At 41.6% G+C, this 14,102-nt stretch overlaps 1 protein-coding gene across 1 annotated transcript in view; it reads right to left on the bottom strand.

Annotated features, from left to right (window-relative positions):
• Positions 1 to 14,102, bottom strand: part of dyrk4 (dual-specificity tyrosine-(Y)-phosphorylation regulated kinase 4) — a 413,072-nt gene that overhangs the window by 89,346 nt on the left and 309,624 nt on the right. The window lies entirely within an intron of this gene.

The raw sequence follows: 14,102 nt of genomic DNA, 5'->3' as shown, positions 1-14,102 counted from the left end.
TAACATTAGCGTTTTCTCTCAGTCAGTTGATTCTTCATATCCATATGAGTGACATGTTTATTTTTCAAACACAGTTCTTATGAGGCGATCCAAAATCCGCAATTCACAAAATACACTTCATACATGAAGACACTTTACAAACAATTCAACCAGACAAGACAAAACAATACAATTCCTAGATAAACAAGAAACTAACAACAACAACAAAACAACAAAACAAAAACTGCAACAAAACAACATTTCACATAACATTGTTTTGTTGTTTTGTTGTTTTTTGTTTTGTTGTTGTTGTTTGTTTCTTGTTTATCTAGGAATTGTATTGTTTTGTCTTGTTTTGTTTTGTCTGGTTGAATTGTTTGTAAAAACAATTAGCAATCAGGCCTGCAGACTCACTCCGTCGTAGTCTGAAACCTCACCTCTTCAGACTCTACCTTAGCCCTTATTAGAGCTCTTGCCATAACACTGGTCTGTGTGCATGTGTAATGTATGTTCCCACGTACTAACAGTCCAACAAAACACCACATTTCCATTTTCCACAGAGCCTAAACAATACCAATCCTTTATGGAAACAGGGGAGTAAAGAAACCATTGAATCCTAACCTCTAAATTGTTCTCAATTAGAGCATAAACACAAAGCCATTTAGATTCAAAATCAGACCATGATCTGATGGTCTGAGGTTGACACTAATGGGTTTGATGGGTGTACTTAATCCCCTCAAAGGTAACCGCACGCATTGTGTTATACAATACTTTAGCTGTTGAAAAATAGAAGATCTACAAGCTCAACTTGTAGGTCTGCTATTTTTGAAAAATCGTGAAAATGTGGCGCAAATCTTTGAATATATTCTTTCAGAGCGAACGTTTTTAACTCAAATCTTAATTTGCTTCTGGGGGGTCCCTGGAACTACATATTTTGACATGGAGGGTCGGCGGCCAAATACATATAATTCTAGGGGTCCTTGACATGAAAATGTTTGAGAACCACTGACATAGAAACATAGGGTACAGAAAACTGTCAGGATTTAGAAGACATTTGTAGAATCGTCCAATGTACTGATTAAGAGCGTCTGCTAAATGCCTACATTGTACCAGTTTTCTGGAGAGAAAAAAAAACTATATCAGTGGTGCTCAAAACCTTTTCAAGTCAAAGTATATGTATTTGGCCGTGGTTCCCCATCTCAAAATGTTTTGTGCCATGGACCCCCAGAAGCAAGATTTGAGTGAAATGTTTGCTTTAAAAATATAATATACATTCGAAGATTTGCAACACATTTTCACGATTTCTCAATAGCCAAAGTATGAAATATGATTAAAGTGGTTTTTAAATGATTTTGATGCTACTGTATAGTATATATTGGGTAAATTCACTAAATCTCTGTCTGTCACTGTCACATTTTTTTTAGTCTACAAAATTAACACTGCATAGTCCTGTCGAATGGCAATTCGGACGGACCGACGGTTTTTGAGGTGAAAACCGAACCGTAACCCGATAAGTCTCTTTTTTAACAGCGATACAAATTGGGTACCTCTACCTCCCCAGCTAATCATACACCATATTACTACAGGTAGTTGTTTTTAACTTTTAGGATATACTTGAGAAATTTAAGATGTACATTTTCTAGTTTTTCAAACCCCCAGATTTCACATTTGTACAGCACTGTTGAGACCAATTTGTCGAAAAGATCTAGTGCAACATTTACTGGTAAATCAAATGATCTACATTCACTAAGGAGGGAGTCTGCATATGTTTTACGAGAAGGCTTTTTCCACAATCACAGAAAACAGAATGGACCACCCACTTTGAACGCTATATCAATGCACTGAAAAGGGGACAAAAACACGTTTAATCAGAGCATTTTGTGGCAGCTCACCGTGCCACTGAGACTGGAGTTCACAAACAAGGGTTTGAATTATGTGTTGCAGAGAAATAGATTTATTTGACTTTATATAATTGTGTGTTGATTGACTGATTGTTGACTCCATTGTAGGGAGCAACTACCAACGGGGTGTGGTGGGGGGGAACTGTAACATGTAAGCTGCTGGATTTGTGTAACATGGGAAAGTGAATAGTAATTATTATGTTTATTATAATATGTGGATATGTTTGATGAGTAATGCATGGCGCTAAAATGTGTATTGAGTAAAGTATTGTCTCTGGACATGGTGAAATTAACTTTGTGTAATTGTGGATTCAGTTATGGATTTGGTATGGCCCACAAAATGACCGGAACTACTTAATATTTCACCAAAACCAGAGCAGAACTCCCACCACGTGACCACCACGAGACTCGGGGAAATCAATATTAATATACAGTTGCAACCACTATATTAATGGTTAAAAGAAATCTGAACTATCCCTTTAAGTCACAGCGTCACACATGCAGGCGGCTCTTGAGGTTCAGTCTTCACTATAGATCTTCTTCTATTCAACGCTCCTCTTGCTCTTTGAAGTGACGGTCATTGTTCGTGGCATTTTGGACGACGTGGAGAAGAGTCTGGGAACGTGTGTGGAGCGTTGTCTATAACGAATAACACATTGGAGAGAGCACAAAGAAAGATATACTTTTCTCACACTATATAGGTTTGAACCCTTTGACCCATTCTGGGCGGGAAGCCCTTTTGGTGTTAGCACTATGTGTATAGCTTTAGCTATTTAAAAATGGCAGATCTACAAGCTCATAGCGCGCCACCGAGTGGCGCGCTACGAGCTTGTAGGTCTGCTATTTTTTGAGTGGTGCAACCACTCCTACATCCAGCAACGTCCGTGTACCTGTGTGTGTGTGTACCTGTATGTGTACCTGTATGTATGTATGTATGTATGTATAAGTGAGCACGAGTATGTTACATATTTATACCAGTAGGGGGCACCAGAGATACAGAGAAGAAATTGGACATCTGTGTACCTGTGTGTGTGTGTGTGTGTGTGTGTGTGTGTGTGTGTACCTGTATGTATGTATAAGTGAGCACGAGTATGTTACATTTATACCAGTAGGGGGCACCAGAGATACAGAGAAGAAATTGGAACGATACAGAGAAGAAATTGGAACGATAGAAATTGGAACGATACAGAGAACCAATAGACGGGAGTTGCACCACTCGGTTCACACTGGTGTGATTTTTTTTTAAATCGAAGAACAACTGATATTTTTTGAATCTCAGGTCAGAATGGGTTAATCAGACCAGTGTGTGTCCAGTGGAAACCTCGTATGAATCTGATCTCAGGTCAGAATGGGTTAAGGGTGTTTATGTGTATACTGCTTGATTGGGGATGGATGTAAACGCCGCATTGCTGGCGCTTCATCATTTGAAACGTATATGTTTGGGACGTGAATAGTTTTGTATTGTGCGTCATTACAGTTATATACAGTATCTCCCCCAGGCTTAGACTACCGGCCGATCAATTCCCTGGGGATCGCTATCAGCCGCTAAAGGCCTTAACCCATTCTGACCTGAGATCAGATTCATACGAGGTTTTCCACTGGACACACACTGGTCTGATTAACCCATTCTGACCTGAGATCAGATTCTAAAAAATGTCAGTCGTTCTTCGATTTTTCAAAAAATAGCAGACCTACAAGCTCGTATCGCGCCACTCGGTGGTGCGATATGAGCTTGTAGATCTGCTATTTTTAAATAGATAAAGCATAACATGATAGGGTGCCCGGTCAGAATGGGTTAAGGCTCGGTCGTTTATCACGTCAGCCTTTAATGCATATAATAAACATATAAGCCTATGATTGTGTAGTATATACTGTAGCCCTAATACTGCAAAAGGCCACTTTATGTGGAATGTTTTGGCACATCCTTTATGCATTGTGTCACGAGGGAAACTTTGACAGGAAAAGACTCGCTCACCGTATATAAACTAGAAGTAAAACTCCTTAGACTGAGACTTAAAGGGATTGTGACATTAAAAAAAGGTTTTGGAATTGTTCTTGTTTTTTTTAGGTTTTCTAATCTCAATTGCACCCAAACAATATGAACTTTTAACATTCAGTAGATTTTCTGTGATCTGGGGTTTTCTGGCTCAAACAGGTGCTCTGATTTGCCGGCAGTAAGTGATGTAAGACCCTGCAAATCCCATATATGTCAATGGGATTTGCCAGCAGATGTCACTGTTTTCACTGTGTTGCCTGTTTTCATTGTAGCTCAAAAGGCCCAAAAAACCCCAAAGAAAACTTCAGACAACAGAAAATCCGCTGAATGTTCAAAGTTCAGGTTTTTTGGGTGTAATTGAGGTCATAAAACCTAAAAGAAAAAATAAAAATAAAAATAAATGAAAATGAATGTCATAAAACCTTTAAGAATATTCTTTCCTTTATTCTATCATGCTCATAAAGTGCTCTGTGCTCAAAGTACAATTAAAAAGCAAACGTTTTTTTATTTTATTTTTCTTATTTTTTTTACATATTTTAGAGGTTTGAGAGTTCGTGAAACTGGAGACATAAAAATGATCTGCAGAAAACCTCAAATACAAACATTTCAAAGTGAAACACTTTGACAAGCGATCCTATAATCCTCCAGACTGCTGTCTGACTGTACGCTATCACAGCTACAGTATGATCCTGGTTACTGTATGAATGCCCTGCTGTCTGTCTGTGCGCTATCACAGCTACAATATGATCCTGGTTACTGTATGAATGCCCTGCTGTCTGTCTGTGCGCTATCACAGCTACAATATGATCCTGGTTACTGTATGAATGTCCTGCTGTCTGTCTGTGCGCTATCACAGCTACAATATGATCCTGGTTACTGTATGAATGTCCTGCTGTCTGTCTGTACGCTATCACAGCTACAATATGATCCTGGTTACTGTATGAATGCCCTGCTGTCTGTCTGTGCGCTATCACAGCTACAATATGATCCTGGTTACTGTATGAATGCCCTGCTGTCTGTCTGTACTGTACGCTATCACAGCTACAATATGATCCTGGTTACTGTATGAATGTCCTGATGTCTGTACGCTATCACAGCTACAATATGATCCTGGTTACTGTATGAATGCCCTGCTGTCTGTCTGTACTGTACGCTATCACAGCTACAATATGATCCTGGTTACTGTATGAATGCCCTGCTGTCTGTCTGTACTGTACGCTATCACAGCTACAATATGATCCTGGTTACTGTATGAATGTCCTGATGTCTGTACGCTATCACAGCTACAATATGATCCTGGTTACTGTATGAATGCCCTGCTGTCTGTCTGTACTGTACGCTATCACAGCTACAATATGATCCTGGTTACTGTATGAATGCCCTGCTGTCTGTCTGTACTGTACGCTATCACAGCTACAATATGATCCTGGTTACTGTATGAATGTCCTGATGTCTGTACGCTATCACAGCTACAATATGATCCTGGTTACTGTATGAATGCCCTGCTGTCTGTCTGTACTGTACGCTATCACAGCTACAATATGATCCTGGTTACTGTATGAATGCCCTGCTGTCTGTCTGTACTGTACGCTATCACAGCTACAATATGATCCTGGTTACTGTATGAATGCCCTGCTGTCTGTACGCTATCACAGCTACAATATGATCCTGGTTACTGTATGAATGCCCTGCTGTCTGTCTGTGCGCTATCACAGCTACAATATGATCCTGGTTACTGTATGAATGCCCTGATGTCTGTCTGTACGCTATCACAGCTACAAATTATGATCCTGGTTACTGTATGAATGCCCTGATGTCTGTCTGTACGGCTATCACAGCTACAATATGATCCTGGTTACTGTATGAATGCCCTGCTGTCTGTACGCTATCACAGCTACAATATGATCCTGGTTACTGTATGAATGCCCTGCTGTCTGTCTGTGCGCTATCACAGCTACAATATGATCCTGGTTACTGTATGAATGCCCTGATGTCTGTCTGTACGCTATCACAGCTACAATATGATCCTGGTTACTGTATGAATGCCCTGATGTCTGTCTGTACTGTACGCTATCACAGCTACAATATGATCCTGGTTACTGTATGAATGCTCTGCTGTCTGTACGCTATCACAGCTACAATATGATCCTGGTTACTGTATGAATGCCCTGCTGTCTGTCTGTACTGTACGCTATCACAGCTACAATATGATCCTGGTTACTGTATGAATGCCCTGCTGTCTGTGTGTACGCTATCACAGCTACAATATGATCCTGGTTACTGTATGAATGCCCTGCTGTCTGTGCGCTATCACAGCTACAATATGATCCTGGTTACTGTATGAATGCTCTGCTGTCTGTACGCTATCACAGCTACAGTATGATCCTGGTTACTGTATGAATGCCCTGCTGTCTGTCTGTGCGCTATCACAGCTACAATATGATCCTGGTTACTGTATGAATGCCCTGCTGTCTGTACGCTATCACAGCTACAATATGATCCTGGTTACTGTATGAATGCCCTGATGTCTGTCTGTACGCTATCACAGCTACAATATGATCCTGGTTACTGTATGAATGCCCTGCTGTCTGTCTGTTCGCTATCACAGCTACAATATGATCCTGGTTACTGTATGAATGCCCTGCTGTCTGTCTGTCTGTACGCTATCACAGCTACAATATGATCCTGGTTACTGTATGAATGCCCTGATGTCTGTCTGTGCGCTATCACAGCTACAATATGATCCTGGTTACTGTATGAATGCCCTGCTGTCAGTCTGTACGCTATCACAGCTACAATATGATCCTGGTTACTGTATGAATGCCCTGCTGTCAGTCTGTACGCTATCACAGCTACAATATGATCCTGGTTACTGTATGAATGCCCTGCTGTCTGTCTGTACGCTATCACAGCTACAATATGATCCTGGTTACTGTATGAATGCTCTGCTGTCTGTACGCTATCACAGCTACAATATGATCCTGGTTACTGTATGAATGCTCTGCTGTCTGTACGCTATCACAGCTACAATATGATCCTGGTTACTGTATGAATGCCCTGATGTCTGTCTGTACGCTATCACAGCTACAATATGATCCTGGTTACTGTATGAATGCCCTGCATCTGTACGCTATCACAGCTACAGTATGATCCTGGTTACTGTATGAATGCCCTGCTGTCTGTACGCTATCACAGCTACAATATGATCCTGGTTACTGTATGAATGTCCTGCTGTCTGTCTGTACGGCTATCACAGCTACAGTATGATCCTGGTTACTGTATGAATGCCCTGCTGTCTGTCTGTACGCTATCACAGCTACAATATGATCCTGGTTACTGTATGAATGCCCTGCTGTCTGTACGGCTATCACAGCTACAGTATGATCCTGGTTACTGTATGAATGCCCTGCTGTCTGTCTGTACTGTACGCTATCACAGGTACAATATGATCCTGGTTACTGTATGAATGCCCTGCTGTCTGTCTGTGCGCTATCACAGCTACAATATGATCCTGGTTACTGTATGAATGCCCTGCTGTCTGTACGCTATCACAGCTACAATATGATCCTGGTTACTGTATGAATGCCCTGCTGTCTGTCTGTGCGCTATCACAGCTACAATATGATCCTGCTTACTGTATGAATGTCCTGCTGTCTGTACGCTATCACAGCTACAGTATGATCCTGGTTACTGTATGAATGCCCTGCTGTCTGTACGGCTATCACAGCTACAATATGATCCTGGTTACTGTATGAATGCCCTGCTGTCTGTCTGTCTGTGCGCTATCACAGGTACAATATGATCCTGGTTACTGTATGAATGCCCTGCTGTCTGTCTGTCTGTGCGCTATCACAGGTACAATATGATCCTGGTTACTGTATGAATGCCCTGCTGTCTGTCTGTCTGTGCGCTATCACAGCTACAGTATGATCCTGGTTACTGTATGAATGCCCTGCTGTCTGTACGCTATCACAGCTACAATATGATCCTGGTTACTGTATGAATGCCCTGCTGTCTGTCTGTCTGTGCGCTATCACAGGTACAATATGATCCTGGTTACTGTATGAATGCCCTGCTGTCTGTCTGTGCGCTATCACAGCTACAATATGATCCTGGTTACTGTATGAATGCCCTGCTGTCTGTCTGTGCGCTATCACAGCTACAGTATGATCCTGGTTACTGTATGAATGCCCTGATGTCTGTCTGTACGCTATCACAGCTACAATATGATCCTGGTTACTGTATGAATGCCCTGCTGTCTGTACGCTATCACAGCTACAATATGATCCTGGTTACTGTATGAATGCCCTGCTGTCTGTACGCTATCACAGCTACAATATGATCCTGGTTACTGTATGAATGCCCTGCTGTCTGTGTGTACGCTATCACAGCTACAATATGATCCTGGTTACTGTATGAATGCCCTGCTGTCTGTACGCTATATCACAGCTACAATATGATCCTGGTTACTGTATGAATGCTCTGCTGTCTGTCTACGCTATCACAGCTACAATATGATCCTGGTTACTGTATGAATGCCCTGCTGTCTGTCTGTGCGCTATCACAGCTACAATATGATCCTCATGGTTACTGTATGATTGTAATGAAATGTTTCTCAAAGTGCTGTCTCTGTACTACTGTAACATATATGCCGCTGTCTGACTTGTAGTGTTTTTTGAGACAAATATACCAACCAGTGTTGATTTCGTCGACTAAAAGTCTAAAACTGCCTTTTTTCACTGAGGAAAACTAAATGGAAACTAAATGAAAACTAAGCTATGATGACTAAAACTAGGACTAGGTGGAAAGTCCGGTGACGCGAGGTTATGATCAAGGGTTTTCATTTATCAAAAACAAAACACAAAAAGTTTGAATATGGTGATAGGATATCTCTGACAGAGACAAATTGATACTTTTCCTCCGGTGTACAGTGTAGCCATTGTTAGACCAGGTAATGGATGGTTGATGAGATGTTGATCACATCAATGCATCGAAAGGGACCAAACCACGTTTAATCTGATCATTCAACGCTCCAGTAGACGCCTCATACTGTGTGTGCGTGTGTGTGTGTGTGTGTGTGTGTGTGTGTGTGTGTGTGTGTGTGTGTGTGTGTGTGTGTGTGTGTGTGTGTGTGGTAAATCAGGGGCCGCTGAACATAAACACACTACTTCACACCTTAGGTGTGAAGTGCGTATGTGGGGGGCTGTGTGTGGTGTGGGGGGCTGTATGTGGGGGGCTGTGTGTGGTGTGGGGGGCTGTATGTGGGGGGCTGGCGGTGCTTCTGAGTAAAGTGGTTTAACGTGAATGGACTACTAGTCTAGCCAAGGGTGCTTTGGATTTACAGAGGGTGCGTGTGCGCGTGTGCGCGCGTGTGTGTGTGTGTGTGTGTGTGTTCAGTCTGGGAACCCATTTGGACAGCTTGTCCTGGGGTTACTCTCTGTCATACTCTGTGCAGAAACGTATATCTAGAAGATATAGGGCGGCGGCGAAGATAGGGGCCGACGGTGGGTCAGAGGTAGAGGGGCCGGTTGGCAACCGCAAGGTTGCCAGTTTGAACCCGGGCTCCCCCAGAGTTAGTGTCGAAGTGTCTTTGAGCAAGACACTGAACCCCTAATTCCTCCTGATTGTGCTGGTCGGTGCCTTGTATGGTTTCCGCCGCCATCGGTGTCTGAATTTATGGGTGAATGTAATGCACAATCTTATGTAAAGTGCCTTGGATCGTGACAAATCATGACAACAAACACAATATTTTGGGCCGATCAAATCATTAGAAAGAAGAAAATTAATAAAGAGAATCATTTCCTGGGCCACTCGTCGTTCTGAAAGGGGGAGGGACTGTGACGCTCTATATTACTACATGTTTACCATTTAAGATGGAAGGGCTCTGGCTATAATAATCGGGCGGCTGTGGCTCAGGAGGTAGAGCAGGTCGTCCAATGATCCATGGGTCGGCGGTTCGAATCCCGGCTCCTCCTCCTGTCCACATGTCGAAGTGTCCTTGGGCAAGACACTGAACCCCACGTTACCCCAATGAGTCGGTCGGTGCTAGCTCGCCACCATTGGTGTGGGAAGTGAGGACGCTGGCGTCGACTGTTCGCCGCTTCACCTCCCAATGTATGAATGAATGAACCATTGTAAAGCGCTTTGAGCACTTGGAAAAGCGCTATAAAATGCAATTCATTATTATTATTATTAAATCACAATGTGTTGCAGTAAGACTTGTGTCTTAACTGAATTACCGACATATGAGTCGTTCCTTTGAAATGAAGGCCAGAAGAAATAACTTTTCGTCAATCCTGCCATCTTGAGCAGGGTGCTAACAACTTAACATTAGATTATTAACGTATTAAAGGCTAATACGCTGAGGGTATTAAAGGCCCTCTACTCTAAAACAATGCCGGGGTCATTTAAAGATCTGCTCAAGGCTTTCTGGGGTCATTTAAAGGTCTACTCAAGGCTTTTGTGTGCAGTTTATAAATTGATTATTGTATAATAAGCCCATTGAACTTCACACGCCATTTTAACCACATCGGACTCAGATTTGTTCGATTTGTCACACACGTTCGACGTTCGATGTTCGATTTGAGATTTGTTCGATTTGAGATTTTGTTCGATTTGAGATTTGTTCGATTCGATTTGTTCGATTCGATTTGTTCGATTCGATTTGTTAAGAAATGAGAAATAATAAGAAATGAGAAATGAGAAATAGTAAGACATGAGAAATGATAAGAAATACACACGTTACCGCAGTGAAATTTGTTCTCCGCATTTGACCCATCTCTTGGAGCGGTGAGCTGCAGCCGTGCCGCGCTCGGGAATCATTTGATTAGTAGATTTGACCCCCCCAATCCAACCCTTGATGCTGAGTGCCAAGCAGGGAGGCATTGGGTCCCATTTTTACAGTCTTTGGTATGACCCGGCCGGGGATTGAACCCCGACCTCCCAGTTTCAGGGCGGACACTCTAACCACAAGGCCACTGTAGTGGAGTACAAATACCTCAAAAAGTACTTATGTAAGCGTACTAACTTTCCACCGCTGGATATGGGGGATAGTAGCGCATGGCCAACACATCTGTTGAAAACACATCTTTAGCCACAAATCTACGTAATCTCATTTGAGGGACGCCTGACTTTATGAGGTGTGTTCTGCCTACAATGGCAGATAATAGCATCTAAAAATGCTTTTAGAGAAATCCTTTCTCTAAGTCAATAAGGGCAAATGCACCTCTAGGAAAGAACACTTGAACCCTGCAGTAAAAACCGGGTAACTCATTTCAATTTGTAGCTAGGTATATATTAGTAACTTTTTTCAGAACAGTTGTTCTCAAAATCAAAAATAGCAGATGTACAACTCACCGCGCCACTTCGTGAAAAATGTTGAATAATTTTTTTTACACAAACCTTCTCTTCTGGGGGTCCCTGGCACATGCAGAACATTTCTACAGTTTTGTTCTGTACTACTTTATTTTTTTTACTCGTGAAAAATGTTTTTTACTGTATCTTCTCATGCATTTTCCCTACTGCATGTTTGTTTTTATGCTGTCCAGCACTTTGGTCAACCAGTTGTTTGTTTTAAATCTGCTCTAGAAACAAAATGTACTTAACTTGACTTGGAACACATTCCAGTAGACTAAAATGTGACTAAAACTAAGTGAAAACTATTCAAGAGATTATATGACTAAAACTAAAATAGAAATGTGCTGCCAAAAACAACACTGGTGGCCGCGTCCCTCCACGACACTGTGCTAGTAATTTTCAATTTACAATTTAGGCATTTAGCAGACGCTCTTAATCCAGAGCGACTTACATTTAAGCAAGAACCAAAGCATGGGAATACATCACAAAAAAGCATTTATCATGAAACATGCGTAAGCTAAGAAAGTAACAGTGGAATATCTATATAATGAAACTATACATAGGCTACACTATACATATAAACTATACATATTTACTACTATGCTATACATATGTACTATGGCGTGCTATGACTATATACAATACAATTATAGTGCTGTCTAAGCCAACAGAAATGCTATCTAAGGGGTTAGGGTAAGTGCTATGGGCCATGATGGAGTCTGAAAAGGTGGGTTTTCAGGCTACGGCGGAAGATTGGGAGTGATGCTGCAGTTCTGACTGCAATGGGAAGTGCATTCCACAGTTTTGGAGCCAGAAGGGAGAAGAGTTTGGGACGTGTGGAGCGTTGTCCCGGCGTTGTCCCGGCGTTGTGACAGCTAATGTCTAGCTGTCACAATGATGAAGTGAAGCTCAGTGATCATGCGGCTGCTCACATTAAGATGTCAGTCTGACACACGTCCAAGAGAACGTTCCACATTCCACCATTGAAAGAAATACTACAGACGCAATGATTAAAAAAGGACGGCAGATATGACGTCACCATGACCTAATGTTGACATGGAAATGGCACGTCCTGCATATTTATCTGCAATGCTCCCTATGTGCCTGGGACAGAAGGCTATACATAAAACTAACAGGCACTGACTGAGAAGCACTTAATACATTTCCCACATTTCATCATTGCAGGGTCACACACCCCCTTTCCCCCTCACTGTATATGTTTCTTTTCCCTTTATTACGTCCTTTATGATGAATTCCTGTTCTGTTCTTTGGCTATATATAGAAGTGTCTATTTGTACGTCTCTAAATGTTTTGATGAATTGAACAAGGTGGACCCTCTTCTGAACAAGTGTAATGCTTTATTCGGTCGTCCACTCACAGTTGAGTTAATAGTCTTTGTATTGAGTTGTGCTTGAAATGTACTGTAATTCTGCAAAATGTTAATACATATTTTAATCAATCAATCAAAGCTGTAATAGTGTTATGGTTGCTGTAAGTTGGCGGTCAAAATGCCATTGGACTGGTGTATTCAATTAACATTGCTGACTTAAGACATTTTTGCCTTTTAATCCATACATTTTTAACTAAAATATTGGCTTCTGGAACTACATATTTTGAGATGGGGGGTCCGTGGCCGCCCAATAGAGATAATTCTGGGGGTCCTTGACATGAAAAAGGTTGAGCACCACTCACATTAACATGGGTTTTTAGGATTTAGAAGCCTTTTTTAAACTAAGGCTCTCACGTTCAAGCCCTGCCAGTGAATACAGTATAATAGGTAGTATTGACCATAGCTATAATATCTATCTATGGTATTGACTGGTTCCCTGAATCGCCGAGCTGTACCATTATGATTGTAATCCGAGGACGCCATCTGGTGGAGACACTAAGACAGTACATTTTATCAAGTCAAAACACTTGGACGAGCAGAAGGATATATTATAATAGGCAAGCTGTACGTGCACCACAGCCTTTTTAAACCCAAAATAAATATATAAAAACGTTTCCCATTTAACCCTAAACCCTAACATTAACCCTGCAGGGAGTGCTGATATATATTTTTAAATATTTTACTGCTGCTTGAAAAATAGGAGAGAAGCTTCGCCTCACCTAAGTGAAAATTGAAACCCAGTTTGAACAAGTCTTAGTGCTTTGTCTGGCTTTATCCTCTTTATAGCAGATGTTGTGTTGACCTTCTGCAAAACGGTCACAATTTTCAATCAATCAATCAATCAATCAATACCACGAGTGCAACAAACCATGTACAACCCAGATTCGGCACAAACAAGGGACTAAATTATTTTCGCTCCTATATGCCACCAAAATGTGGAACGCCCTACCAACAGTCATTAAGACATGTGAATCCCTTGACTCCTTCAAAACCGCTCTCAAAGGGCACCTACGGATGGTGCAATTCGAAACTGGCCTCTGTAAAATCTGAATCCCCCCCCCCCCCCCCCCCATTTCCCCTCACTGTATAATGTATATTTTCCCTTTTTTGCTTCCTATATGATGAATTCCTGTTCTGTTCTTTAGCTACATCGAAATGTCTATTTGTATGTCTCTAAATGTTTGTATGTCTCTAAATGTTTTGATGAATTGAACAATGTGGACCCTGTTGTAAACAAGTGTAATGCTTAATCGGGTCGTCCACTCACAGTTAACAGTCTTTGTATTGAGTTTGTGCTTAAAATGTAGCCTACTGTAAATTCTGCAAACTGTTAATAAATATTTCAATCAATCAATACCACGTGCCGTCAGTAGAGGGCGCCCGTGCGCGTACGCGCCTTATTAAAAAAACGAAAGAAGAAGAAGAACAGGAGGATGAGGAAGAGGATTCAAGCCGGATTTTCAATCGTAAACATAACACC

The sequence above is a fragment of the Protomyctophum parallelum genome (genome assembly GCF_964188405.1).
Source record: "Protomyctophum parallelum genome assembly, chromosome: 4".
Classification (NCBI taxonomy): Eukaryota; Metazoa; Chordata; class Actinopteri; order Myctophiformes; family Myctophidae; genus Protomyctophum; species Protomyctophum parallelum.
Note: the sequence above shows the minus strand (reverse complement) of the source record. Positions and strands in the feature narration are given on the sequence as shown.